Below are 27,727 nucleotides of genomic sequence, written 5' to 3'. Positions count from 1 at the left end.
TAAAATAATGCACTGTATTAAACTCTATGGGATCAGAGGCCATTGTTCGGTACGGCCGCAGACATAATTGACAGCCGTTGTTCACACCCTGTTCACATAATCTATGGCCGTTTTGATGGCCGTACGTTACATAAAGTTCTGTGGTGATTTGGATTGCATGCACACCCAAATGTGCCCACAATCCAACTAAAATTAAATTATGTTGCTATGGCCGATATGACAGAAAATGTCTAACAGCGGCCTTTGTTTTTGCTAAATGTGAACATAGCCTAAGGCAATGTGCAGACTACGTGAGAGACCGGTCTCTGAAAAGATCTGAAAAGATCTCGGATGGTCTCGGATGATGTTTGCAGCCGCAGAGTTCTGTTGCTGGTGCATCCACGCGCACCCGCATAAGAATTCCCCACAGAACACTATGGAGCGAGCGGCCGGAGCCACTTGCTCCTTAGTGTGCACTGACAGGGTTTTCTGCGGCCGCTATTCAATGAATATCGGCCGCAGAAAACTCACATGTCAGTTGTTTGCGGCGCCACTAGGGATCCTGGCCGGAGCGTATACACATAGTGGCATAGATGGCAAGGTAACGTATATGTTCGTAATAATCACGGCCAACGTGCACAACAGCCGTGGTTTTTACAAAAATATACATTGTGTAAACATAGCTTAAGAGTGTGAACTTCTGGCTTAGAGGGCAAATACATATTACTGCAAAACTCTTGATTGGAGTCTGATTTGTTATAGTCATGAACCAAGGATGTGGATTCTGTCATTTCCCTTGGCGTTGGATACACTACACTGTGGAGTCTAAGAGACCCCCAATAAATTGGTATGCACTAGTGATGAGCGAATAGTGAAATATTTGAGTATTCGATATTCGTACAAATATCTCCCTGATATTCGACTATTCTATCGAGTATTCGATCCCATTAAAGTCTATGGGAACAAGTATTTGATTATTGAAAAACATCTATTTGACCACTTGGACGCTTATCGAATATTTATCGAATATTCGGCGTACTATTTGGTAATATTCGATACTATTGAATACCTTACTATTCAATCGAATATCTATTAAATCGAACAGTATTCGCTCATCACTAGTATGTACTGATCTGCAGGAGGATCATTAGAACCACAAAAGTCCCAGAATGGAGACGCTAGCACTGATGAAGTAGTATCATAGACAATAATGGAGCCATTTTTGGAGGATCATGGCAGAGAAGCTTAGTCAGTGGCATAGTCATTACTTTAATCCAGAAGCAGAGCAACCAGTATCAGGTGAACAATACCAAGGACAAGTAAAAAATACTATAATAAAATGGTAATTGCTGAACGTGAACAACGTAATTTGAACAAGAAGTAAGCCTAAAAAGTAAGTTTGATAGTAAGGTGTATTACATAAATTGTACCTTTCGTGTGGACAAACTTTTGACATGTCATAGAGACATGTAAAAAGTGTTGATCAGTCTTTGTCTGAGTGTTCAGACCCGCACCGATATGTAGATAGAGGCGGGAGAAGACTGCGTAAAGTGCAATTCTCTCCTGGCTCTGATATCATGTGACACAGAACAGGGAGTGGACATGCTGCACCTGCAATCCTCTCCCGGATTTATCTCCCGATTGGTACGGGTCTGAACAGTCAGATGAAGACAAATCAAAACTTTTGACATGTCTCTATGACAGTGACACTTTAAGGCTAACTTCACACAGAAGGGCCGCTTTCTGTGAAGTTCAACCCAGCTGGTACTGCAGTACCGGCCAGATGAACCTAATTTCTTTTGAATTGGAATACGGGCACATACGGGTGTGCACGCATTCCAATTAACCATTGCAGACAATGTAAAGTCCGACCAGAACCGGACTTTACATTGTCTGCACTGTCAGTTTTGTGCGGCCACTATTCAATGAATAGCGGCCACACAAAGCTGAAATGTCAGTTTTCTGTGCGGCCACATGAAATCCCGGACAGAGTGTATACAGAGTGTATACACACTGGCTTGGATTCCGTAGAAAACACAACAACGGCCGTTAGTAATTGAAAAAATATATTGTGTGAACTTAGCCTAAGAAAGTAAAGTAAAAATACCCATCCAGTGTAAGGGGTTTGCCCTATGGTGATAGCTGCTGAGAAGAGGTAAGAGCCTTATGACTGCACAGCAAGATGTCGTCACTGTGCACAAATTTTTTCCTATTTGCATCTGCCCAAAAAGGGAGTGTAGAAATTAAATACATACTGTTATATATTACACTCAGTAATAACACATTATGCAGTAAACTCTTTAAGTGTACCTGTTGTTATAAAAAAACACTTTTCACTTGTTATAGAGACACGTCCAAAGTTTTGATCGGTCGGGGTCTGAGTGGTCAGACTCGTACCGATTGGGAGATAGAGCGGGGAGAGGACCGCAGCTGCAGCTCTCAAGAGTCACTCTCCATAGGAGCCCATTTTAAGTCCGACTCTTTTTTATTTTTATTCAGAGCGGATGCGTCTCTAAGAAATGTCCAAAGTTTTTCATAACAACAGGTACAATTTAAGCTCCCTCTAGTGGTGGCTCCAAGCAAGCAGAATTTCATGTCATCATTGCTTTGTCTATTTACGAGCACTTTGAAAATCTATATCTGAGAAAGGGAAACCTGGATCCCTTAATTAAAAAAATTAGTTCACAATTTTTACTCAATATTTTTACCCCATAATACTGATGCGATAATAGGAGGAGGAGTTTCACTGTAAACCGATTGTTGTCTGTAAACTGATTGTTCTCTTAGGCTGGGTTCACACTGCGTTTTTGCAATCCATTTTTTTTTTCATCCGTTTTTTGCAAAAACACGGATAAAAAAACTGATGCATTTGTGTGCATCCGTTTTGATCCGTTTTTCCATTGACTTCCATTGACTTCCATTGTAAAAAAACGGATCAAAACAGATCCATTTTTTTTTAACGGACACAAAAATAGTGTCAGCTACGTTTTTGTGTCCGTCAAAAAAAAAACACGGATCCGTTTTGATCCGTTTTTTTTACAATGGAAGTCAATGGAAAAACGGATCAAAACGGATGCACACAAATGCATCCGTTTTTTCCATCCGTTTTTTTGCAAAAAAAAACGGATTGCAAAAAACGCAGTGTGAACCCAGCCTTATATAAATATTACTTGCATGACAAAAGGCGTGCTTTGAATATGAATATAATGCTAATATAAAGTCAAATAGAAAAGAAAATTCCCGTATTTTGTGTTCAGATTCCCACCTGAAATGGACGCGATCCCAGAAGATGTTTTGAACTGTAGAATAAAGACAATTGCATTATATGAAACAAGATGAAGTCTAGAGATTCCCGTGAAGCCTGTCTGCATTTTGTCTCCCGATACTTTCTTGATGTGACCTTGACAGAATGAATGTAAGTGTTTTCTTTGATTCTTATACAGTAATTCCCCAGCTCGGTGTTCTGTATTTTGCATATCTGCAGATAACTCTCCAAATAAACCACCTGGAATGGAGAATTAATCAAGTATTTGGAAAATTAATTACTTCTCCTGAAATCCTGGCTGATTTCCTTCAATACACACACTACCAGATGTAGATACAATGTAGTATAATGCTTCTTAATCATGGTATAATTCTTCATTATTTGGTTTATTATATGGCTTTTCAAAAAGAAATTTATAGTGTCTGTTATCATTATTTGTATAAATGACAATAGAATACCTGGGAATATACAAGACTTAAAGGGGTCTTCTCATCTGGGCATGTTATTCCCTATCCGTATAGGGGATTATAAGCTTATTACTGGTGGTTTAGCCCCCCGGACCCCCAACAGATCCTGAGAACAGGGACCCTATTCCCCCACAGGTCCTGAGAATGGGGACCTTATTTCCCTGCGGTGAATGGAGTGCTCAGCACGCCTACATGGCCACCACTCCAGGTTCGTTTTGAACCATCGATTTTGAATGAAAAGCCAATGGTTCCAGTTCGAACAAACCTGAAAATTCCCGCTGTTCGATCATCCCTATTTCTAAGCACTGAACGTTTTAAATGTTCAAATTTTAGAGCACAAAATTTCTGGCTGTTGTTAAACACAAGAAAGAAGGGAGAGGAGGGAATACAGCTGCAGTTTTTTACTCATCATTTAAGCAGAATACATCAGGATCAGACTAAACACCGCAGCTCTTACATAACTTAAACATCCTATCCATTCAGAAAGCACAGCTGGTGGGGGGGGGGGGGTAAAGGGGGTTGGTATGAGGGCAAGTCAGGGGTTGGGGTGATTAACGTCCGTGCGCCTGGTGTATATTGGCAAAAAGTCCTTGATTTTTGCGCATATTTTTGCGCATATTTGTGACTATACCCTTCTTAACTGATGGGCTGATAATGGGTGTGGAATCCTCCTGCGCCCAATTTACTAAGATTTACAAATGTAGCCAGATGTATATCATGGTGAATATCTATGCCAGCCCAGAGGCGACATACAGTATATTTTTGACACTGCTTCATTTACCAGATTTATCAAGAAGAATTCATTTATGGTCCATTAGGCTATGTGCACACTTCATAAAAGAACGGCCATTCCGTGAACTGGCAGGGTCACGGAACGGCCGGTCTCTGAAAAGATCATCCCGGCCAGTACTGCAGTACCGCCCGGGTGATCTTTTCAGCCTCAGAGTTCTGATGCGGGCGCATCCGTGCGTGCCCGCATTGGAACTCTCCACTGCACCCTATGGAGTAAGCAGCCGTAGCCGCTAGTTTGCACTGACAGGGTTTTCTACGGCCGCTATTTACTGAATAGCGGCCGCAGAAAACTGGCATGTCAGTTGCTTGCGGCGCCGCTAGGGATCCTGGCCGGAGTGTACACTATGTGTATACGCTCCGGCCGGGATCCCATAGACGGAGAAGTAACGTATATTGTCGTAATAATTTTTTATTTTTACGAAAATGTACGTTGTGTGAACATAGTCTTAAAGGAGGAGTCCCACCAACTATGAAATCTGCAGTCAGACAGGTGAAGGTAGGTGCGAAAACAACAAACAAGTTAACTCACCTTTCCCCACTCAGCCGGGGTCGTGAAGTTGCAACTAGCAGAGCTGCAGGACTCTGACTGTGGAGAACGGGACCCGGGAGCGGTGGTACAGAGGTATAGGGGACGGGTGCGTTAACCTATTTAGTTTCCCATTCACGCCTGCCTGCTGATTAAATAGTTGGTGGGACTTCTCCTTTAAGGCATACAGTAGTTAGGGGTGTGGAAGAACTTGACAGGCCGCATAAAGCTTAGACATCCACCGCATCCAACATCTTGGGGTTGAACTAGAGTGGGAATTGTAGGCCCGGCCCTCCGCTCTAAAATGAGTTGGATGCTCTTCACAAATGCTCTTGTAAGTGAATGGGCAAAAAAAGCTCACAGGCACTTCCAAAACCTTGTATAACATCTTCCCAGAAGAGTGGAAGTTGTCCTTACTATAAAAGGGACATCAAGTTAAAAATTTATGCCTATGGATTTAAAATGGGATATCCAAGTGTCCATATTGTATATATCTGTATATGGTCCATAAAAAAATTATTTATAAAGGTTTAGTTGCGTTATAGTATACAGCTTCTTCTTTTGTTGTGGTCACATGATTTCTGTATATTTTACTGCACCTATAGTTGGCCGTGCCCATTCTGCCATTTGGTTATATGTATATGAACCAGTCTGTTAAAGGGGTTGTCTTTTTCTTTCAAATCAACTGGTGTCAGAAAGTTATATAGATTTGTAAGTTACTTTTATAAAATCTCAAGTCTTCCCATACTTATCAGCTACTATATGTCCCGCAGGAAATGTTTTTTTTTTTTCAGTCTGACACAGTGCTCTCTGCTGACATCTCTGGCCGAGACTGTCCAAAGCAGGAGAGGTTTTCTATGGGGGTTCATAGTAAACCGAGTTCCTGTCTCAGCCACAGATGTCAGCAGAGAGCACTGTGTCAGACTGAAAATAAAACAACATTTCCTGCAGGACATACAGCAGCTAAAAAGTATGAGACTTGAGATTTTTTAATAGAAGTAAATTATAAATCTATATAACTTTCTAATATTAGTTTTCGCTGGATAAACCCTTTAAATGTGTCAACTGGATCATCTGATCTGATACTATGTAGGTTACTTATTCGCCATTTTGAAGCTCTTTGTCCACTGTCAGAGAAGAGAAATGTTCTGGTTTCTGTTCAGAAGCTATAAGTCCATGTAGATGAAACACTCCCTAGTTTCCTGCTTGTGGCTGGAAATGTTATAAATTCTTACTTTAATCCAGGGTAGAAAACATTTGCACAAATCAGAAGTATTAATACCTGAACTAACCCCAAACGCAATCATTCTTAGAGTTTTATTCCCACTTCTTATACCTTTTATGCTGTATCCCTGCAGATGGTGGTTAGTTTGCATATACAGCGATAAATCAGACCTGCTAAACAGCGAGTCTAGTGCGTGTACATATGCTGATATACTGTGCTGATATACTGTGCGCATCTGTTAGTCACAATGATTTCATTTCTCTATACTGTATAATATGGTACTGGATAGGTACCTAACGCATCAGCAAATGTTCTAAAGTGGAAGACAAAGGTCGGAAACATGTCCGGATAATAAAACAACCTATTCAGTTTTGCAAAAAAAAAAAAAAAAACGTTAAACAGTATCTGTTATTTAAAAAAAAAAAAATTGACATGTCAGAGGGACAAGCCTAAAGTTTTTATTGGTCAGGGTCTGAGTGTTCAAACTGACCAATCAGTAGGACAAGCTGGCATGCTCTCCTCTCCAGCTCAGTGTCTCCGACTTAGATGGACCCCACAGACTTAGGGCCAGTTCACACGGAGTAAAAGCGGCGGAATTCCACTGCGGAATCTGGCATGCCTCAGTGCCATAAGTCTGTCTATGGGAGGGCTTGCGCGCCTTCGCTCTCCGCGCCTCTCCCCTTAAAGAATTGACATGTCAATTCTGTGAGCGGAGAGGCGCAGAGAGAGAAGGCACGCAAGCCCTCCCATAGACAGACTGTATGACACTGAGGCAAGCAGGATTCCTCGGCGGCACGCCCCGCTGTGGATTCCTGCCTGCCTCAGTGGCATACAGTCTGTCTATTCAGTCCGCTTTTACTCCGTGTGAATTGGCCCTTACCTTTAAAGTCCATCTAGGTCAATGCTTCTCAATTCCAGTCCTCAGGCCTCACCAACAGGTCATGTTTTGAGGATTTCCTATACAAAGAACAGCTGTGAGAATACCTGATGCACTGAGTATAATTATATCACCTGTGCAATGCTAAGGAAATCCTCAAAACATGACCTGTTGGTGAGGCCTGAGGACTGGAATCGAGAAGCCCTGATTTAGGTCACATGCCATGACAACAGAGAGTGAACACGCTGTGCATAGACTACTCCTGGCTCGTTCTCCTGATTGGCCGCGGTCTGAACACTCAGACCTTGACTGATCAAAACTTTTGTCAAAAGTTTCTTTTTAATGACAGTGTCCATTTAGGCATGACCAGTGAATTTACTTTTTCCATAGACATTATGGTCTGTCTACTTCAGAAGGAAATTCTTTCTCTGTACTGTCACATGGTGTAAAGTGAAACTGGCTTAGTTGCCCCTAGCAACCAATCAGATTCCACTTTTTATTCCTCACAGACTCTTTGGAAAATGAAAAGTGGAATCTGATTGGTTGCTAGGGGCAACTGAGCCAGTTTCACTTTACACCATGTTTGATAAATCTCCCCCACTTCTTTTTTTCCCACTGTAGGAGAGCTAATTTGCATACATGTTTTTCCCATAAGGCTTTGCCAGTAAATCTCTCTAAACCAACTGGGTGTTTGCAAGAAGAACCAGTCCTTACTTAGCTCTGTCTACAGACACAAAAAAGAAAAACTAAAATATCAGCTTCTTCCAGGCCTGAGCACATGAGACTATTACTCTCTCCTGGGCAGGCATGTAATAGTAAGTTCTGCCAGTAGTCAAGAGCCTATTTTGTGGTTAAGTGACCATTAGTTCGGTTCAATCCCAAGCAATTGCTTCCTCTCCAGTAACATACAGGGAGGTGACACCCTGGGCTCCAGCTATATGCTCAACATGTATCAATTCATCGTAGGTTTTTTCTTCTTGGAATACAAACTATGATGCAATGTATTTAACACAAATAAAATACAGAATGACATCTTTTCTCGAGTCCCATTGCAACTGACATAAACTTCTTCTGTACGGCTACTACCATGGGGGACCATGGGGCCCCATAGCAAGAACCTAAATGGGTCACTCCTGCACTGACCAGTGGGCCCTGAGAGGAACGGGTGGGGGGGGCATGTTGGTCTTTTGGTGCTGTGTAACAGGAGAGCTGACCATACAATGAGATCACGATCACCCCCAGGATAAACATAGAAAACATAAAAAATAAATAGACAGGTTATATTGCAAAACTTGGAATCACAACCCCTGTTAATTTTTTTTTTTATTTCTCGACAGTTTCTCTTTAATAATCAGATTTTCTTAAATTTAGGCAAGGAACAAAACAAAAAAAGTGAGTCAAAAACATTAGAAGTATTCATTTATTTATTTAGAAAAATGCGCCAATGTCACATATATGTGAGTGGCAAACGTCTGTGAACCTTTAGGCCCTGTACCCACATGCCGATGAATGAACAAGGCCCCAAACCTCTCTTCCATGTGCTCACCAATGCCATTTGTGGGACCAGCTGGGGCCACCCCTGGATACACTGGCTTGCCACTGCCACAGTACTGGGAGATGTAGTTGTTGCAGTTGAATAGAGTAGTAAGTGGGCTAAGCGCTCCTTATCTGCCACTCACCTCACTGCATGGCACTGGGCAGCATGGTCAGGAAGAAGATCGGACATTACAAACACGGGGCAGCGGGACGGGAGGGAGTGGGGACATCGCATAGTACCAGGCAGCAAGGGAGGGAGGGAGAATGCACTGATTCCACATATAGTTTCTACATAGATTTCTACATATACTGCGCCCCCTGCTGGACCTTGCGGGTACATACATCCGAGTCGTGATGTCACTTTTTTTTAGAGAAATTGAAGCCTGCCGGATCCACTAAATTAAGAGAAATAGCACTATATGTGCATTTCCCATAATTAGTGTATATTAGGAATTTTTCTAACTTTCCTTATGTAAGAACATAATTTAACCCCTTAACAACTGCGGGCGTATATTTACGCCCTGCGGTCGGTAAGGACGCTCAGAGCGGGGCCGCGCGGCGGCTGTGCTCTGGACCGCGGCGGTCCCGGGTGCCGATTGTAGCCCGGGACTGCAGGTATTAGCGGGCACGGTCCGATCGCCGTGCCCGCTAATACAGTAATCGGATGCAGCTGTCAAAATTGACAGCTGCATCCGATTACCGTTTGCAGCGTCATCCCTGGTGTCTAGTGGGGAGATCGCTCCTCCGGGACGTTGTCCCGGAGTAGCGATCTCCGTTTCTGAAGCCGGCCGGGGACCGCTCCAAGATGGCGCCGTCCCCGGCCCGGCACTCGTTTACTTCCGACTGCAGCAAGCGAAAGCAAACGAGTGCCGATCTCATGGATCTCTGCAGCATATCTATGCTGCAGAGATCTCTATGAGAGATCAAAGCACTTATACTAGAAGTCCCCCAGGGGGGTAATAACCCTAAACCCAGGGGGGCTTCTAGTATAAGAGTAAAAGTAAAAAAAAAAGTGTCATTATTAATAAAAAGCCCCCTCCACTAATAAAAGTCTGAATCACCCCCCTTTTCCCAGGTTATTAATAAAAGTAAATCAATAAATAAATAAACAAACATGTTTGGTATCGCCGCGTGCGTAATCGCCCGAACTATTAATTAATCACATTCCTGATCTCACACGGTTAACTGCGTAAGCGCCAAAAAATCCCAAAGTGCAAAATTGCGCATTTTTGGTCGCATCAAATCCAGAAAAATGTTAATAAAACGCGATCAAAAAGTCGTATATGCGCAATCAAGGTACCGATAGAAAGAACATGTCATGGCGCAAAAAATGACACCTCACCCAGCCCCATAGACCAAAGGATAAAAGCGCTATAAGCCTGGGAATGGAGCGATTTTAAGGAACGTATATTTGTAAACAATGGTTTTAATTTTTTACAGGCCATCAGATACAAGAAAAGTTAGACATGTTATATATAATTTTAATCGTAACGACTTATGGAATATATATAACAAGTCAGTTTTACCCCAGGGCCAACGGCGTAAAAACACATATCCACTAAAAACACAAAATGTGTTTTTTTTTTTCAATTTCACTACACATTGAATTATTTCCTGCTTTTGCAGTGTACTTTATGCAAAAATTCTGCCTGTCATTGCAAAGTACAATTAGTGGCACAAAAAATAAGGGCTCATGTGGGTTTCTAGGTGAAAAAATGCAACTGCTATGGCCTTTTATGCACAAGGAGGAAAAAACGAAAACGCAAAAATCAAAATTGCCCCGGTCCTTAAGGGGTTAAAACAATACATTTTGCCCAGAGTTCTCCTTTAAGGTATCTAAAATGTCCTCTGCGTCTTCAGAGTATCCCTCTTTCTTTAGCGCCATAATATATACAATATAATGCCTTGAAACGCATACAATTTTGATTTGAAGTAAATACAGACTTTGATTACTAACACTATCTCCAGTATTGGTCTCCATAGAGATCTGCGCTGATACCCAAGTTTTTTTTTAAATCTTTTTGCTTAATATTCCAGACGCAGACGATTCTCCTCTTGGCAGAATCCCTGTGATGGCTGCTTTATCCAATTGTATCATGTGTCAATATAAGTTGTTGTGTCTTCTACGCAACTTTCTAAGGTGAACAATTTTCTCCTAAGGGGAAAGAGAATTTTAAAGCTCCACGACCCACTGAGACGTCCTGTCCTATGAGACGCTCCTCTAATTCAGTTATCTACCTGGCGGGTAATAACCACAGGGTATAAAGAGAGAACTTTAAGTATGGAGGAAACACAGGTAGCATCGTTACAATGCAGTAAAAAGATGTTGCGAAGAACGTTGGAATTTTTTTTTTTTTTTTTCCAAATTTAATTTCCATGACACAAGCAAACGCTAATAATTAATTATACATTTTATATTATTTTGTGTCTGCCGGCGAATGCAGAAGCAGCAGGAAGAGAACTCACAATGGGGCTTACTCCTTAGTATCCAGTCAGTCAGTAACGCAGATGCCGAGCAGATGTGGTCTCATCTGCCTTGTAAATTCCAACGCCGTCGCAATAACCTTTTATGATTATAAGCTCTACAGATTTTAATTGCCTGTTAGAGATCAATTTTTGCACAGTTGGTATTTTTTAATTTTTCTTATTTTCTGCAGAAATAAGTATTTCTGTTCATATTTATACAACACATCCGGTTATCATCAGACTCTCCTCCCGTAGATACATTATAGAGGATTATTTCTTATTATTTTTCTAACAGTCCATAGCGAGCGGATTTGGCTGAGCGTAGATGTGCCGAGTCGCTTCACATTCACGCATGACTTCATCCAATTCAACATTCCCATCGTCATCACAATGCAATTAACTGGCAAATAATGGGATCATAATACATTAGAACAACAAGAAGAGGAGGTAATCCCTATTTTCGAGCTTTCCTTGTGTCTTTTGAAACATTTTCATGCACATTGCTTTTAATAGAGTCATTTGTGGAGTTTGCCCTTGTATATATCAAGTTGAACCTATAGCCCATTTGTTTTATGTTTGGAATCAACTTAATCTTTAAATTTTCCAGTCCACTAACTGCACTTGTCAAATGTTCTTGGAGTGTATTTAAAGCTGAAGGATCAATCGACCTGCCGCAGATGAGGATTTTAGCCCCAGAAGGAATTAAATGTTTTGCAAAAACAATTTGAACAATGGGTGGAAATTATTATGGCCGGCACACAGTAAGGTATAGGAGATTCCAGTAAGGCCTCATTCACACACCCGAAAAAAGTTTCCGCATTTGCGGATCCGCAATTTTTTTGATAAGATAAATCAGGGCTATTCACACATGCGCATTGTTCGTCTCCGTATTTGTGTTCCGCAAACAAATTAGGACTTGTTGTAGTGCGGACCGCAATTGAAGCACATTTCCCCATAGAAATCTATTAGAGCCTCTATAATTCGCAAACCATCTGCAAACTGTCCGCAAACCATCTGTAAACTGATTTCTGAACACAACACAACTAGTTTTCAGCCCCGGAAGAAGCTATTTCAGCAAAATATACATTAGGTCGTGGACCCGAGACCCTCCATTAAAGGGAGCCTGTCACCCCCCCATGCCGGGGCAGAACTCCGGCCGACCCCCCGGTGGAGACCCTTATACTTACCCCGTGCACAAAGTCCTGCTCCTGGACCCGCTCCCGTTGCCAAGATATCGCCGTCGGAAGCCCAGCGCGCACTCATCAGAGATGAGTCCGATGCTCATAAAAAATAAATGGAGCTGTCATTCTCTTTGAGCGTCAGACTCATCTCTGATGAGCGTGCGCTGGGCTTCCGACGGCGATATTTCGGCAACGGGAGTGGGTCCAGGAGCGGGACTTCACGCACGGGGTAAGTATAAGGGTCTCCACCGGGGGGTCGACTGGGCTCTGCCCCGACACGGGGGGTGACAGGTTCCCTTTAACGGTTTACAGGTTTGTGGCAGGGGAAGTGTGACAGGCTTACCTGGCCTTACAGTCAACCCTCCTGATCCAGTGTTGTTCCATACTCCATCTTTCCTCCTTTTCAACCAATTTTTATTGTTTGTGTTACTTGTTACAGCACTTGCACGTTAATGCACATATTTCTCTCTAGTTTCATATGTTGGGGGGAAATACTGCACCATGGTAACATCACTATATTGAGGTTATTTATTTTGAGGTGTCTTGGTGTGCTGTTTTGTGCATTGTGCATTTCCTTCATTCTTTTATAGTACTGTAAGCAAACACCTCCCACAGTCAGTATCTAGGTCAGAGTGGCAACTTTTCATCCTTGATTCCTCCTAAATAATTTTCTCTAAGAATCAAACAGAGGAAAAGCTGCAGACATGGGCACAGAGGCAGTGCCAAATGTTCAAGTGTATTGGAAAGCTATAAAATCATGTTTGAATGAAGCTTAAAGGGGTTGTCCGGGAAAAAAATGTTGAGCAGCAGAGGGTGCTGGAAACACTTTAAGTAACACTTACCCATCCCGGTCCATGCTGCCTCGATTTCCCACTGGTTTCCCCTATTCCCTAATTCCTGTTACATCACAGAGATACATGAGTTGCCCACTCAGTGACTGAGGCAGGACACTGCTGCAGTCACTGATTGACTGACTGACTGACTGACTGACTGACCATTGTGATGTCAAAGGAACTCAGAGATACAGCTACTGGAAGATGGAGAGTTGTAGCGCTGGACCATAATGGGGGAGTCTCACTTGTTTATTGTGTTTGGAGCATGCATCCTTCTCCACCTCTCCCTACCCTGTGTGATCGATGTACAGAGTTCAGCTTTTAGACCTGAACATTGTATATCAATCATGCAGGGCATAAAGAAGTAAGGAAGGGAGGAGGTGTGCATGAAGCAGCTCAGTATGGCCTCTATAATGCTTGAACTTTGATAGAAAACCAGATTTTATAATCTTGCAAAACAATATAGAGCTTACAAATTCCCTTTAAAGTCTGCAATATAAGCAAAATCATGGTTTGGATTTTGCCCGTATAATAATTAGCAATGAATACCCTAGGACATATGGGAGGCTCATGGATGGAGCACTATCTTGGTGTGGAAATAAAGTAATAAAATAGTGCTGCGTAACAAAGATTGTTACAACCTTAAAAAAAAAAAAAAAAAAAAAAAATATATATATATATATATATATATATATATATATATATATATATACACATTTTGCCTGCGGTCCAGAAATGTTCCATCATCTCCAACATTTTCAATTTCCACAAGTAACCAGGTCACTTCAAATCTGTTTTCCCTATTTAAAATATGAATGGACGTGCTGTGAAATATTTTTTTTTTGAATTTTAGAGATTTGCAAGGTCTACAGCTAAAGCAAAAATAAAAATAAAAAATCTATTTAGCTTTAATACCCAGAGAAATGGTATTGTTCTGCAAAATATATTTTTATCTCCGCAAAAAGAAAATGCTACCGATTCTAAGGTCAAATAGAACATAAAGGGATATTATTATTTGATTTAACATACTTTCATAACATCTTTCAAATACCCATTGGATATGATAGCTCTGAGACATCCGCTACATTTCTAAATAGACAACACAGACCCAGCCGTAGGGTAAATATAATTCTCTTACATAAAAATGGAAACGAATTGGATAAAAAAAAAAATCCTAAAAATAAAGTTTATTTTAATGAGATTTTCCCCCTTCACCTGCCTTTATTGTGTAAGATCACACATGTGAATTTGGTGAGATAAATTGATGTTTTGTGTTTTTCACAAAGGCCTTTTCATCTTTTCTATACTTTTCAGTTCCTCTGATTCTCCACAATATCCCACAAACTGTTCATTAAATTCAATTCAACTCTAAACTGCTCAGAAATCAGCGTACGTATCCAGGGTTAATGGGGATAAACACCTTTATTGGGTCAATAGAAGGGAAAAGAGCAATAAGGTATTGTCATTTCATTTGAAAAGCTGTGAGGCGGTTTTAGCTAAAGTGTTAAAGTTGCTTGAAGGTTTTCAAAGTACTTTAACTTCCATTACTTTCAAAAACAGGAAAATACACAAATGTCAAGGGTAAGATAGATGGGTGGTTGGTGCCAGCATAAAATGAATGCACATTTTACAGCTCTTCCCATCAACTTTGTCAGCCCTATTTTGGCTTTTTTGAAGGAACTAATATTCAGTACTGTGAAAAAGTTTAGGCAAGTGTGAGGAAATTCTGTAAAGTAAGAGTTGTTTGAGAAATAGAAGTATTAATAGATTATTTTTATTGAAGGAGTATTCTCTCCGGGATGCCTTTTTTCACAATTAATTAGGGGGGGGGGGGGGTGAAAACAATTACATATACTTACCTCCCTGGCTCCAGTGCTGCTGCACCAGTCCCCGGTGTCCAGCCACTTTCTGGTCTGACACGGGCCTGTGCTCTGTTCCCCGGTGTCTGGACACTTCCTGGTCTGACGCGGACATAGAGACGTGACTTGGGCAGGCTGGCTCAACCATTCAGTGGCTGTCTGTCCTCTGCTACTGAATGGATGAGGGGGGGGGGCCTGAGATGTTATAAATGAAGTTCTGTTGGATGCAGGCAGCAGCACTGGAGTTGGGGAGGTAAGTGGATGCAGTTGTTTTCCCTCACCCCCAATAACCCAATTTTTGGTGCCAGGGAGACCAGCCAAACGACAACACTGCCGGCTGCTAGTGAAAGCGCTTAATGCAGTGAAGTCCTAGGTGCATTGCCCCCTGGGAAACATGAATATGCAAAAGAAGAGCCCGTGGAGCCTCATTGAAGAGTCTCAAAACACAGGACTAGCCAGAGTTCAGCAATCTGTTTCTCTTATGGCTTTACTAGGCATTGCTCCCACCTAGCCAGAATCCTGTTCCACACTGATGAGGGGCAACACCCCGAAACTGCTGTATGTGGATGGTTACCTAGCCTTCGTTTATCCCTTGTCATTACATTGACTTATAGGGCCACTTAATATGGTGGTTTTGGTGGTTTCCTAACAGGAGCTGCCCCTTGGCTGGGTCCTTCCCGGAGGGATATCTGGCTAGTCCTGAGTTTTGAGACTCTTCAATGAGGCTCCACGGGCTCTTCTTTTGCATATTCAATTTTTGGTGCGACCACCCTTTTGCAGTGGCCCAGAACTCATGTTCCACTGATGTGTTCCTTTCCTTGTTCAGTTGGCACCTGAAAGGTATATTTGCATATTTGCTTATGTCTTTATATATTTTAAGATATACTATATTCACTTTTGGCCACAAGATGCCACCACTGAGTATTGTCTTACCCTTTTCCAGCACATTGAAGCTAATAGATGTTAATACATTATTTATAAGGTATGATGTTTTACAAGGGCAAGAGGCTGATTGCCTAACAGTTCCCTTTCCCTAGCCTATCAAATATTCATTCTAAAAAGTTCCCACCAATGGGATGTTGAGTCACCTTACAGTTCCTTCACCATTTGGGGATTGACCTACAATAGTTTTAGCCCTATATAGAGGGTAGAGTTAGTCAGTGGGGTGTAGTGTGTATTGTTATACTGTAGCAATCCTGACTAGACTGCACCAGAGTTTATCCGTGGGGCTGGCCCTTGTGGCCAGATGCTTTTTCCTGCAGAGGATGTTCCTTTTTTCACAAGCTTTTACCTACAGCAGTATGCACTGCTAAACTCCTAAAATGGGCAACTACCACCCAAGGGACCTAACCTGTATTTGTCTGGGGTAACCAAGTTCTACAAAGTATTTGTCAGGAAGTCCTTTAACTGTATGGACTATCCCCAGCAGTTGGCAAAGAGCAGTTAAAGCCAAAGTACCCCACTGAACCTTCGCTTCATCTGCATGGGTAATCTTGAGGGATTACTGGTTGTTCAAACCCAGGGCCTGTGTTTCTGGATCTGACACTCTGTGATCTCCTTCGGCATAAGGCAGGATTCTCTAAACCGTGAGTATAAGTTTCTTCTATCAAGTCTAAAGTATTAAAATCACAACCACAGAGTTCTGTACTGCCTAGACGTGTCCCCCTGGAAGCCCCCTATTTACTCTACAAAATCTTCTAACTAAAAACCTATATACTGCTCAGGCCCTTTGACAAGTGCAGCGATATCGCAACACCTGCCCTTGCAATATTCATCTAGCAACCCATGGGGCACCACACTTTGCCTTCACAAGATCATGAATTCTTCTAGGTAACTTGTATACAGTGTATGAAGGAACACTGCCGGGAGGTTGTTCTAGACATCTTGGAGAACCAAGTACAAATCTTCTGAGGATGTTGCTGCTTAGCTCATTCTCTTCATACTGTGAAATCCCAGAGAGACTGGATGATGATGGAATCAGGGCTTTGTGCCGAAGATAGTTCTCAATTTGCTGGATATTTGGGGCCATTGCCCTGATACAGAGTCAAAGTAATTTGGGTAAAATTTGATTCCAGCATCCCCAGAGCACTGGATTGATGAAGAGATGTTACCAGTGGGTGGAAAAAGTGGTGCACTAGGGGTGCTGGGGCTGCCTCCAGTGCACCAAGCAAGCTTGCATACAATGTATTTGACCAATTTCTATGGAACGGCGCAACTGATTTGAAAGCTGAGGACACTGTTAGGGTATAAACCCACACACCGTATAAGCAGCGTATTTACTGCTGCGATACGCAGCAAATACGCAGCAAACACGCAGCAAATACGCAGCAAAAACGCAGCAGATTATATCTAAATAACTGAACACAGCATCAAATCTGTACCAACAAATCTGCTGCGTATTTGCTGCGTATTTGTTGTGTATCTGCTGTGTATACGCTGTGTGGGTTTGTACCCTTAAACACTGTGTACAAAGAGATTAGTATGAGCTATGTTTTCTTTAAGGCTTAAATTTAGTAAACCAGTTGGAAAATCATTAAAACCTTGACTAGACAGTAGAGAAGAGCCAACCTCCAGCACGCTCTGGTTCTTCATAACCTCAACGTTCTGCATTTGATTACCGGTGGCTGAAGAAGTTGGATGCAGCCCTGATGAAAGGTTGCTTGAGGTACACTCACTTCTTCTAGACAGCCAAAAAATGCTCCAGATTTTAAAATAGCCTATTACAAATATGGCATACTTTTTGACTATCTACTAGTCTAAGTTTATACTGACTATGAACTAGACAGTTTTTGTTTACCCCCCCCCTCCAATATTCTCAGGAGGGATAAGGCAAGTATAGCTATTTGATCACCGATAATACTAGATGCTAGGAGGCGAGTTTACTGAAAATCAAAGACCGTATTTCACTATAATAACCTGATCCCAGCTGTAAAACATGGTGGTGGAACATTTATGGCCTGGAGCTTCTTTGCTGCATCAGGACCTTGGCAGTTCACCATCATATAACCCAGTATCAATTTTTCATTTTATAGGAGCACGCTAGATGATATTGCGAGACTATTTGTCACAGGATTGAAAGTCAGCAGAAAGTGAATCGTACCGCATGACCCTAAACATATCAGTAAATCTATCTATATAATGGCTAAAAAAAAAATAGAAGACTCTACAATGGTCATGCCATCATGTCAAAGCCCAAAGATAATTATGAGTGTGTGTGTGTGTGTGTGTGTGCTTCTCTAAATGCCTTGGCCACACGGCTCTATCCTTACTCGGAAAAGTCTTCTCCAATACACACTCTCTAAAGGTCTCCCCTTACAGATGTGAAAGGGGTACTGGTGTCAGATAGTTAAACAGATTTGTAAATTACCTCTATTTAAAAACATCAAGCCTTACAGTACTTATCAGCTGCTGTATGTGTGGTGCTGTTCCTTGGATCCTGTGTAAAGTTTTCTCTCAGGTTAACCAGTAGGAGATGAAGTACCTTATTTTCCCCACTAGGTGTCATCACTGTTTTTGTCTATGCACAGCTGAAGAGTATAAGGGTTAACCATGTGTTGTATGCTGACCAGTCACAGGTGCTCTTTCTTCTAATCCTATCCTGTCCCTCCTTTTGCTCACCCACACTCAGCCTCACCACTCACAGGAAGGTTTAGATTTACCCTTGTAATAGGAGTTTACCTGGTGGAGGAAGTGAGTCAGTCTCTAGTTAGTTTTCCAGAGAGGATAGACGTGTGAGAAACTAGCTTTCAGAGAGACTTTCCTTATGCAAGCAACTACTACAGTTATGCAGTGCTAAGCTCACCTTAGGGGAGAGAAATCACCTAGGATAACCCTAGCCCATGCCAGGAACCCATTTAAAATGTACAGGGCGGTCTCCTAAACCAAGGGGAACTGACCCCAGTAGGACAAAGCTTCCAAGAATAGGTCTTTGTATCCTACTGCGCAGTGCGCAGTAATCCCGAAAGTCTGCTACAACCAGATAGCCAAGGACTGGGCCTCGTGCTACCCACCTAGGATGGGTTCTATGCAACTAGGGGGCAGAAGGCAGTCAGACTATAGTCTATATGTGAGTACGAGTATCACTTACTTCTTCATACCTACATTTCAGTTCTGGCAAAGTACATATCCTATATTGGGCAGGGCTTCTCTGGCAACTCCTCTCCTTTTCCTTGTCTTCACAAAGGACTTACTACTACAAGCACCTACTCTTACAGGGCACTGGTTTTACTCTACAGTCAGCAACTATGTTTGTCAAGATTTGCACTACCTGTATTAAGTGTACTGTTCACTTTCAACTGTGTTCAGTAAAGTGGCCTCTTTTTCTACTAAACGCACTGGACTCTGCCTTATCTGTCTGCACCTGCACCCACACACACCATTGTTTACCTTGGGTTATTTTTCCCCTTTCTGTGGGTGGCGGTACCGACATCCCAGGTTGGTTTACTACCACTCCAGGTTGCTGTGACAAGTGCCCAAGGGACCCTCAACAAACCTGGAGGTTACCGACCATTTGGCGACAACAAACTGGCCAATACAGGTACCAATATCACACCTGTACAGTACTAGAGAACTGGCGTGAGTAACATCAGAGTAACTGGCCAAGTATCACATATGTCCTGCAGGAAGTGGGTTATCCTTTCCAGTCTGACACAGTGCTTTCTGCTGCCACCTCTGTCCATGCCAGGAACTGTCCAAAGCAGGAGAGGTTTTCTATGGGGGGATTGCGTTTATGCCACTTCGAGCAAATGATCCTCCCCAATTTTTGCAGGTCAAAGCAAATAGAGGAATCCTCTGTAAAATTCCATACTAAACTAGTTTTACAGATCTCCTACACCTTGCCATCAATATTATCACGGCTGTTATTATTATTGGATTCTGGCATCTGGCATCTTTCATGCATCATGACATTTTCACTTGATAATATCTTTGGCTGAAAGAGCGAGTTCCAGATGGCAGTGATGTTGAACATGCAAATTTACATTTGTGACTCTAGCTTGACAAACAAATGATGCTTAGTAGTTTCCTAACTGCTTAGTAGGTTCCAAACTGCAATGCTTCATATTGCAAATTGTAATGGGCCATAAAGTACATTTTACGCTACTTTATTATATCTTAGTGTATCTAAGAATGTTCTGTGTGTACGTGGAGAAGATGTATTCTTTCTATATTAGGTAAAAAATGAAAAAGTACTGATCGCCGGTTCAGGTTGGGCGCATAGGTCATTAAAAAAAGATGACTACTATGACTATTGTAGAAACATGTTGTATTGGTTATTTTGTTCTCGTCTCTGCTGGGATGTTGTTAAAGGGGATATTGGGAGCTTTAGAAAACCTATTTCAAACCCTTGATCCTTAAGCTATCAGAATAAGAGCTGAAACTGATAGAAGGGACTGTTGGTCAGTTTTGGAGGGAAGAACATAGGGGCCACCAGAAGAAAGGTTCTGAGAGTAAACCATTGACAAGACATTTCTATTGCTCGATTACAGACGTTTGGCCTATGGGCTGATACCTATTATTATTATTCCAATGTCTGGGCTCAGACGAGGATCTTCTGGTTCTCTGTTGCCAGCCTAAAGGCCCTATTACACGAAGCGATTATCGGCCGTATTCAGCCGATGTCGGCCTTTACGGGCAATAATCGCTTTGTGTAATAGAAGACAACAATCGTCTCACATGCACAATGTTGGCTGATTGTTGTCTTTCAACAGGCTGAAACAGCGACAATCAACCTAGCAACAATCTGCTGCTGTCGCTCTCTGTAATCTCTGTAACTGTCTCCTATGGTTACCTCCCCGTGGACCCCCCACAGCTCCCCGTGCCTCCCCTCCCCCCCTGCACTTACTCGCTCATGCTTGGCATGTGTAATAGCACCAGCAGTGAGCGGGGAAGGAGAAGCAAGTGAGCACAGACCTGACAGTTCATCGCTCCCTTGCTCCAGCTAATCGCCCTGTGTAATAGGGGCTTAAACCTAATGTTGCCATTGGGTCTCAAAAAAGTCTTTTTATTAAAAAAAAAGGAAATGTGGCTAAACTTAATATGCCAGGCCACAAACAAATTAATTTTTCATTGTGATATTGGATTTGGTAAACTAGTTCCAATTACTATTGAAAGTCATCTATGACAATTCCGGTGAAGCCTTAGGTCTTGGCTGAGATGGTCAATGATGAGAACTGGCTTTCGGTCATGCACAGGAATGGAACCTTCTAGGTTTCCTCAATTTATCCAACTCCAGGATGTGGAATCCAGACTAAGCTGCTAGAAAATAGCAGGCAGATCAGAAGACAACGCCCCAAGGAGTCAATCAAGGGCAGGTCTTGGTTTCGGCATGAGTAGTGAAGTCAGGAAGGGGAGCAGGAGCATGGAGGCAGGAGGCATGGGTTCATAGTCAGTAGTTAAGGTTGTAGATAGGAGGGTCAGTATAGTACAAAGGGGTCAGGCAGAGGCAGAATCAGGAGATCAGGAACAGATTACAACACAGGATAATGATGCATAAATGCTGAACATATAACCAGGCCCTTGCTATGGAATATTACACTATTGCTCAGTAACCACAGAGCAGATGGGGCAGCCTTAAATTGGGAGTTCTGAACTAGGACAGGGAGGGGACAGGTTTTGGATGTGCATGCTGTCACCATAAAGGGAAAAAGAAGTGAAAACTGCATGGGCCCATGCAAGAACAGCCTTGGATATGGATGCTGTAAGAGCATATGAAGGGCGAAGGGGGAGTCGGGGCTAAAGAGTGGCAATTGCCAGGGAGCCAATCGCTGTGTCTGCCAGCCAGCAGTGTAACACTCTGCAAAAACTTTTCAATTTTTTTAGAACAACATGTCTGTCAGTGTTTGTGCAGGTTCTAAAGCTGGGGGCCCAACAGAGGATGCACCGATCCTCCGGTGGGCCAGTCCGACTCTGGAAGGCAGGATAAATGACTACATCTAATCTACATTCTGGTAATATTTAGCCGGCATAGAACTGCCATGCATTGAAGCCTGGTTAATCTTAAATTTCACTAAACAAGCAAAGGCAGCCTTAAGATGAGTTGAGTTGGCGCTCATTGATATCGTCGCAGTCATTTAACATGCATTGGTATTGTGTCTGACATCTGTAATTATGTCAGTCAATGCATGAGAAGTTCTTAGTGGAAATTACTGGCAAGTCAGGTGTTTTTATTTATTGCTTGCATGAATAATGTAGGAGTCAGCGTATTGTTCTGTTTCTCTAATCAGATAATCTATCAATGTAGGAATTGCTGGTGCCTTTCACTTAGCTACATGGATACTCGGGCAATGAATAGATGTCTTAATGAAAAACACTGTCCACTTCAGTATAAATCAAGGTGGTAAGGCTTCTCTTTACATTTAGAAAAAATCAGGTGCATAAAGAAACAACTGATTATGATTTTAATATGTAAAAAAATCTTTCCTTGGTGAAATTTATCCTTTAAAAAAATAAAAAAGTTAATCCTTTACTCCTCTAAGGGATTTCCCCATAAAGCTGATTAATGGAGGTCCTATCGTTGGGACTATTCCTGAGAATGGGAATAGAATTGTCCCCTTAATTAAAGCGACTCTGGACCCACAATCTGACCCCCCCAAACCACTTGTACCTTCGGATAGCTGCTCTTATTCCAAGATCTGTCCTGCGGTCCGTTCGGCAGGTGATGCAGTTATTGTCCTAAAAAAATACTTTTAAACTTGAAGCCCCTGCCAAACGGGAGTATCTGTGCCCTAACTTTGCACCAACCCTCCGTCCCTCCTCCCCACCCTCTTCACCCTCCCCTTCATGCTCCAGGCAGATTGCCTCCTATTCCCCATCTGTGGCAGCCCGGCACATGGGTTGGATCGTCAAGGACCTGTGCAATGTTCGGCATGGAAAAAATGTTTCAGTGGCATTCCTAATGATGAAGAGGGTGGGGAGGAGGGACGGAGGGGTGGTGCCAAGTTAGGGCTCAGATACTCCCGTTTGGCACACGCTTCAAGTTTAAAAGTATTTTTTAGGACAATAACTGCATCACCTGCCGAACAGACCCCAGGACAGATCTTGGATTAAAAGCAGCTATCCGAAGGTACAAGTGGTTTTGGGGGGGGGGGGGGGGGTGTCAGATTGTGTGTACAGAGTAACTTTAAAGGTGCAACCCCATTGACAATCAATGGAGCCATGGCTGGGCAGGCCCTGTCCACACCAATAATTTCAGGAACGATTATTTTCCTGTTCTCTGAATTGGTGGGGGTCTAGGTGGTCGGAATCCCACCTATAAGCCTCCTAACTCTTATCTTGTGCATAGACAATAACTTACTGAGATACCTCTTTAAAGGAGAAGTCCGGTGAAAAATTTTATTACAGTATTGTATTGCCCCCCAAAAGTTATACAAATCCCCAATATACACTTATTACGGGAAATGCTTATAAAGTGCTTTTTCTCCCTGCACTTACTACTGCATCAAGGCTTTACTTCCTGGATAACATAGTGATGTCACTTCCTGGATAACATGGTGATGTCACAACCCGACTCCCAGAGCTGTGCGGGCTGTGGCTGCTGGAGAGGATGATGGCAGGGGGACACTGAGGGACACAGGGCACTGGAGGGACACTGAGCATCCCCCTGCCATCATTCTCTCCAGCAGACTGATCAGATATCAATATGATGTTCAGAAACTAGAAAATCCTGATGCTAATTGGTGAGTGAAGATGGGGCGTCTTCAGGTATAGTGCCTAGGGCAGCAGCAGCTGGTAATACAGCCCTGATTGTAAGTGTTATAGATGTTCTTAGAGTCTGGATGGAACTATAATGTTTTCATTCACAGCCAGCAAACTTGAATGACAGGAGACGGCTCAAAATATTTAGGGGGACTTGGTTGGTAACACCAGAGATGGTGAGATAACCCCTTTAAGGACAAAATCACATTTATTTTTGTTTTAATGTGTACTAAAAAAGTACAAAAGCATAATCAGCAATATCATATCAGACCAAGCTGGTGTAAGTCATGTATTCTTACACATATCCAGACCAGATCAAGTATAGCAGCAAATACAGTATACCCCCTCCACATAGTAAGCTCATAGACCACAAGCTTCCATCCAACTTGCCATGGCTATGGCCGTCTTTTCCCTTTCACACTTCCATCTGCTTTGTGATACTGGAGAGGAAGGTCTAGGAGGACAGAAATATCTCTAATAAAGTTTTGCTTCTTTTGGAATATTTTGAGCACATTTGGGACTTCTTGGGTGTTTTCGACTTCTACAGTGTATGATCAGCTACAAATCAATCCATTAGGACTAGAGATAAGCAAGTACTGCTCAATCGAGTAGATATTCGATTGAGTAGTACACTATTCGAAATACTTTTTTTTTTGATCGAGTATTCGATAAAAATCACAGTAAAAATTTGATTCCCCTCCTACCTTCCCTGGCGTTTAAAAAAAAAATAAAATCAATAACTATGCAGGGGGAGTGGGACAGGCACTAGGAGCACACAGGCAGTGAAAAAAAGCATTTGCATTCATTGGCTGGCTAAACCATGTGACCTTCACAGTACAAGAATAGTGGTTTTCAGATTCGGTTTCAGATGTTACTTGGAGCTAGACAGGGAGATAGTGTGTAGTAGAGACAGTCAGGTGTTAGGTAATTTAGGCAGGGGGGACCCCCAAAAGCCCTTGTTAGGGCTAAAATTATAGATAACAGAAATTCATCCCACATACTTACAGCCATTAAACCGGCTAGCAGCACATCAGTGTGTTCAGATAGGCGGGCAACTGGAGTGCACTGTGAGGAATAGGCTGCAGTGTATCTACTTGGTGAAAACCTCAGATATAGGGTATACAGCTGTATACTAAGAGAAGGCCAAAAAATATAATAATTTGGTACTACTTTTTTGCATTCTATGAGTAACATTAACCATTGGAATGCCTGTTGCCTGAAGGCATTTTTTTTAATTATATATATATATATATATATATATATATAGGGTATACGGCTGTATACAGAGAGTGTGGCAAAAAATATAATAATTTGGTACTACTTTTTTGCATTCTGTGCGTAACAATACCCATTGGAATGCCTGTTGCCTAAAGGCATTTCTAAAAAAAAATCATACATAGGGAATACGGCTGTATACTGAGAGTGTGCCAAAAAATATAATAATTTAGTACTATTTTTTTTACGTTCTGTGCGTAACATTAGCTATTGGAATTCCTGTTGCCTTAAGGCATTTTTAAAACATGGCGGATTTTATGTTGGGCTGCTTTTCCTAGGAAAAACGCATTGTCCACATAATTGAGAGCAAATAATACTGGATGTTTGCTATCCTAGACCTCCGGTCTAAAGATAGGGTGTCCTCTTTTATTCCGGTGGAGGAGAGGAGCCATCGATTGTAGGAATACCATAAAGAAATCTTAGGAAGAAGTAGTAGGCTCTCTAGAAGAGGGCGAAATAATCTATACAAGATGGTGTAGAATGTATACTTGAATAAATCTAAATTGTGACGATATAGACCATGTATATAAAAAAGATCTAAGTAATCATTAAACATTTAACCCCTTCACGTCAGCCATCTGTATATATACGTTCCTTTTGCACATGCCCCGTGCAGTAGGAATGTATATATACGTTCCGGCTTTGACGGGGCTTTGTGATGAGAACGGGATCGCTGCAGGGACAGCGATCCCGCTCTCATCTGTGTACAGCACCGGAGATAATGAGGATCAGCTGCGATTCCGCAGCTGACCCCCATTAACCCCTTAGTGACCGCCGAAACGGCGGTCACTAATGGGCCGGTGCCGCCGCTGTATTTCATCTCCCCCCACCGTGAATCCACGGTGGGGGGAGATGAAATAAGTAAAAATCAGACCCCAGATCAGCCCCCTAGTGCCCCAGTCACTAACCCCCCCTCCCGCGGCGGCCATCGGATCCAAGATGGCCGCCGCGATCACTGTGAACAGACTAATGTCTGTTCACAGTGATCAAAATAGAAAAATGAATGAAAGCCCCATGCTCTCCGCCACCGGAGGTAGCGGAGAGCATGGGGCAGTCATCGGGACCCCCCCTGTGGGGTCCCGGTACAAGCGATCAGCGGTATATACTATATACCGCTGATCGCTTGTGCCATGTGCCGCCGGCACTTTTTTTTTTTTTTAAATTGTATATTTATTGAAGATTTTTTTTTTTTTTTTTGTTACAATTGCCAGGGGTAACAAACAAGATAAGCATTAACAGGTCAAATGCAGGGTGTCATCATTCCTACAGCAAATAAACCAAAAAACAAAGCCAAAACTAACTGAACAGTGCTCCATAACAGGTTATGAGACTTACAGGAGCCAATCTATGAAGTCACAGCAATAGTAAGACAACTGGAATGAACCTAATAAATCAGACGAACAGACAGAGACAACACATGACAAGGGGAAGAACAAAAAGGGAAGGAGGGGGTAGGTCAGGGGGGAGAGGGGGAACGCTGGTATACTAAGGATGGCGAAGGTCATTACACTGAGTCGACACCCCGCCGGCACTTTTTATCCCCTGTCACCATGAATGATTGGTGACAGGGGATAAAAAGTGATGTCCCCCCACCCCCCAAGTCGCCCCCCACCCCCCCTGTCACCCCCGTCCCCCCCGTCCCCCAGTCACCCCCCCGTCCCCATATACTCACCGGATCCACGGAGCTCCTTCCTCCTCGGCGTCCTGGCTGGTTATGAAGTGCACATGCGCTCCACAACCAGCCAAGCTCTGAAGATTTAAAGTGACAGAGACCAATTTGGTCTCTGTCACTGAACTATGATTACTGTGATAGAAAATATCACAGTAATCATAGTAATACAGTGAAAATGAATGTATAAAGTACAAAAAGTGACAAACATACAAAAAAATAAAACACACACTTTTTATTATAGTAATAATTGCAGTTTACTCCCAAATTACCCCTAACCCCCCCCAGATTACCCGTAACCACCGCAGGTTGCCCGTAACCACCGCATGTTGCCCGTAACCACCGCACGTTGCCCGTAACCACCCCAGGTTGTCCGTAATCACGTCAGATTGCACGTAACCCCCCAGATTACCCGTAACCACCGCACGTTGCCCATAACCACCGCACGTTGCCCGTAACCACCGCACGTTGCCCGTAACCACCACACGTTGCCAGTGACCCCCTCCAGATTGTCCGTAATCACCCCAGATTGCCTGTAACCACCCCAAATTACATGTAACCACCCCAGATTAGCTATAAGCACTTCACTCTATCCGTAACAATTCTAGATTGTCTGTAACCCCTCCAGGTTGCCCCTAACCACCGCAGGTTGGGCATAACCACCCCAGATTGCCCGTAATCATGCCAGATTACATGTAACCCCCCAGATTGCACGCAACCACCGCAGGTTGCCTCTGACCACCGCACGTCGCCTCTGACCACCGCACGTCGCCTCTGACCACCGCACGTCGCCTATGACCACCGCACGTAGCCTATGACCACCGCACCTTGCATCTGACCACCGCACCTTGCATCTGACCACCGCACCTTGCCTCTGAACACTGCACCTTGCCTCTAACCACCCCAAATTGCCAGTGACCCCCTCCAGATTGCCCATAACCACGTCAGATTACAGGTACCCACCTCAGATTACCTATTAGCACTTCAGTTTATCCGTAACCACAGCAGGTTGCCTGTAACCACCCCAGATTGTCCGCAACCACCCCAGATTGTCCGTAACCACAGCAGGTTGCCTGTAACCAT

The 27,727-nt window shown here is 42.9% G+C and overlaps 1 long non-coding RNA gene across 1 annotated transcript in view; it reads left to right on the top strand.

The window, feature by feature from the left end:
• LOC138784378 (uncharacterized) overlaps positions 1 to 11,574 on the top strand; it is a 30,667-nt gene extending 19,093 nt beyond the window's left edge. The window contains exons 3-4 of the long non-coding RNA XR_011361831.1: positions 3,237 to 3,394; positions 11,429 to 11,574. This is a non-coding gene — a long non-coding RNA (uncharacterized lncRNA). The remainder of the gene's footprint in view (positions 1 to 3,236; positions 3,395 to 11,428) is intronic.
• The last annotated feature ends 16,153 nt before the right edge of the window (positions 11,575 to 27,727 follow it).

Source organism: Dendropsophus ebraccatus, chromosome 2, assembly GCF_027789765.1.
Source record: "Dendropsophus ebraccatus isolate aDenEbr1 chromosome 2, aDenEbr1.pat, whole genome shotgun sequence".
Taxonomy (NCBI): domain Eukaryota; kingdom Metazoa; phylum Chordata; class Amphibia; order Anura; family Hylidae; genus Dendropsophus; species Dendropsophus ebraccatus.
This window is presented reverse-complemented; position numbering and strand designations above follow the sequence as displayed.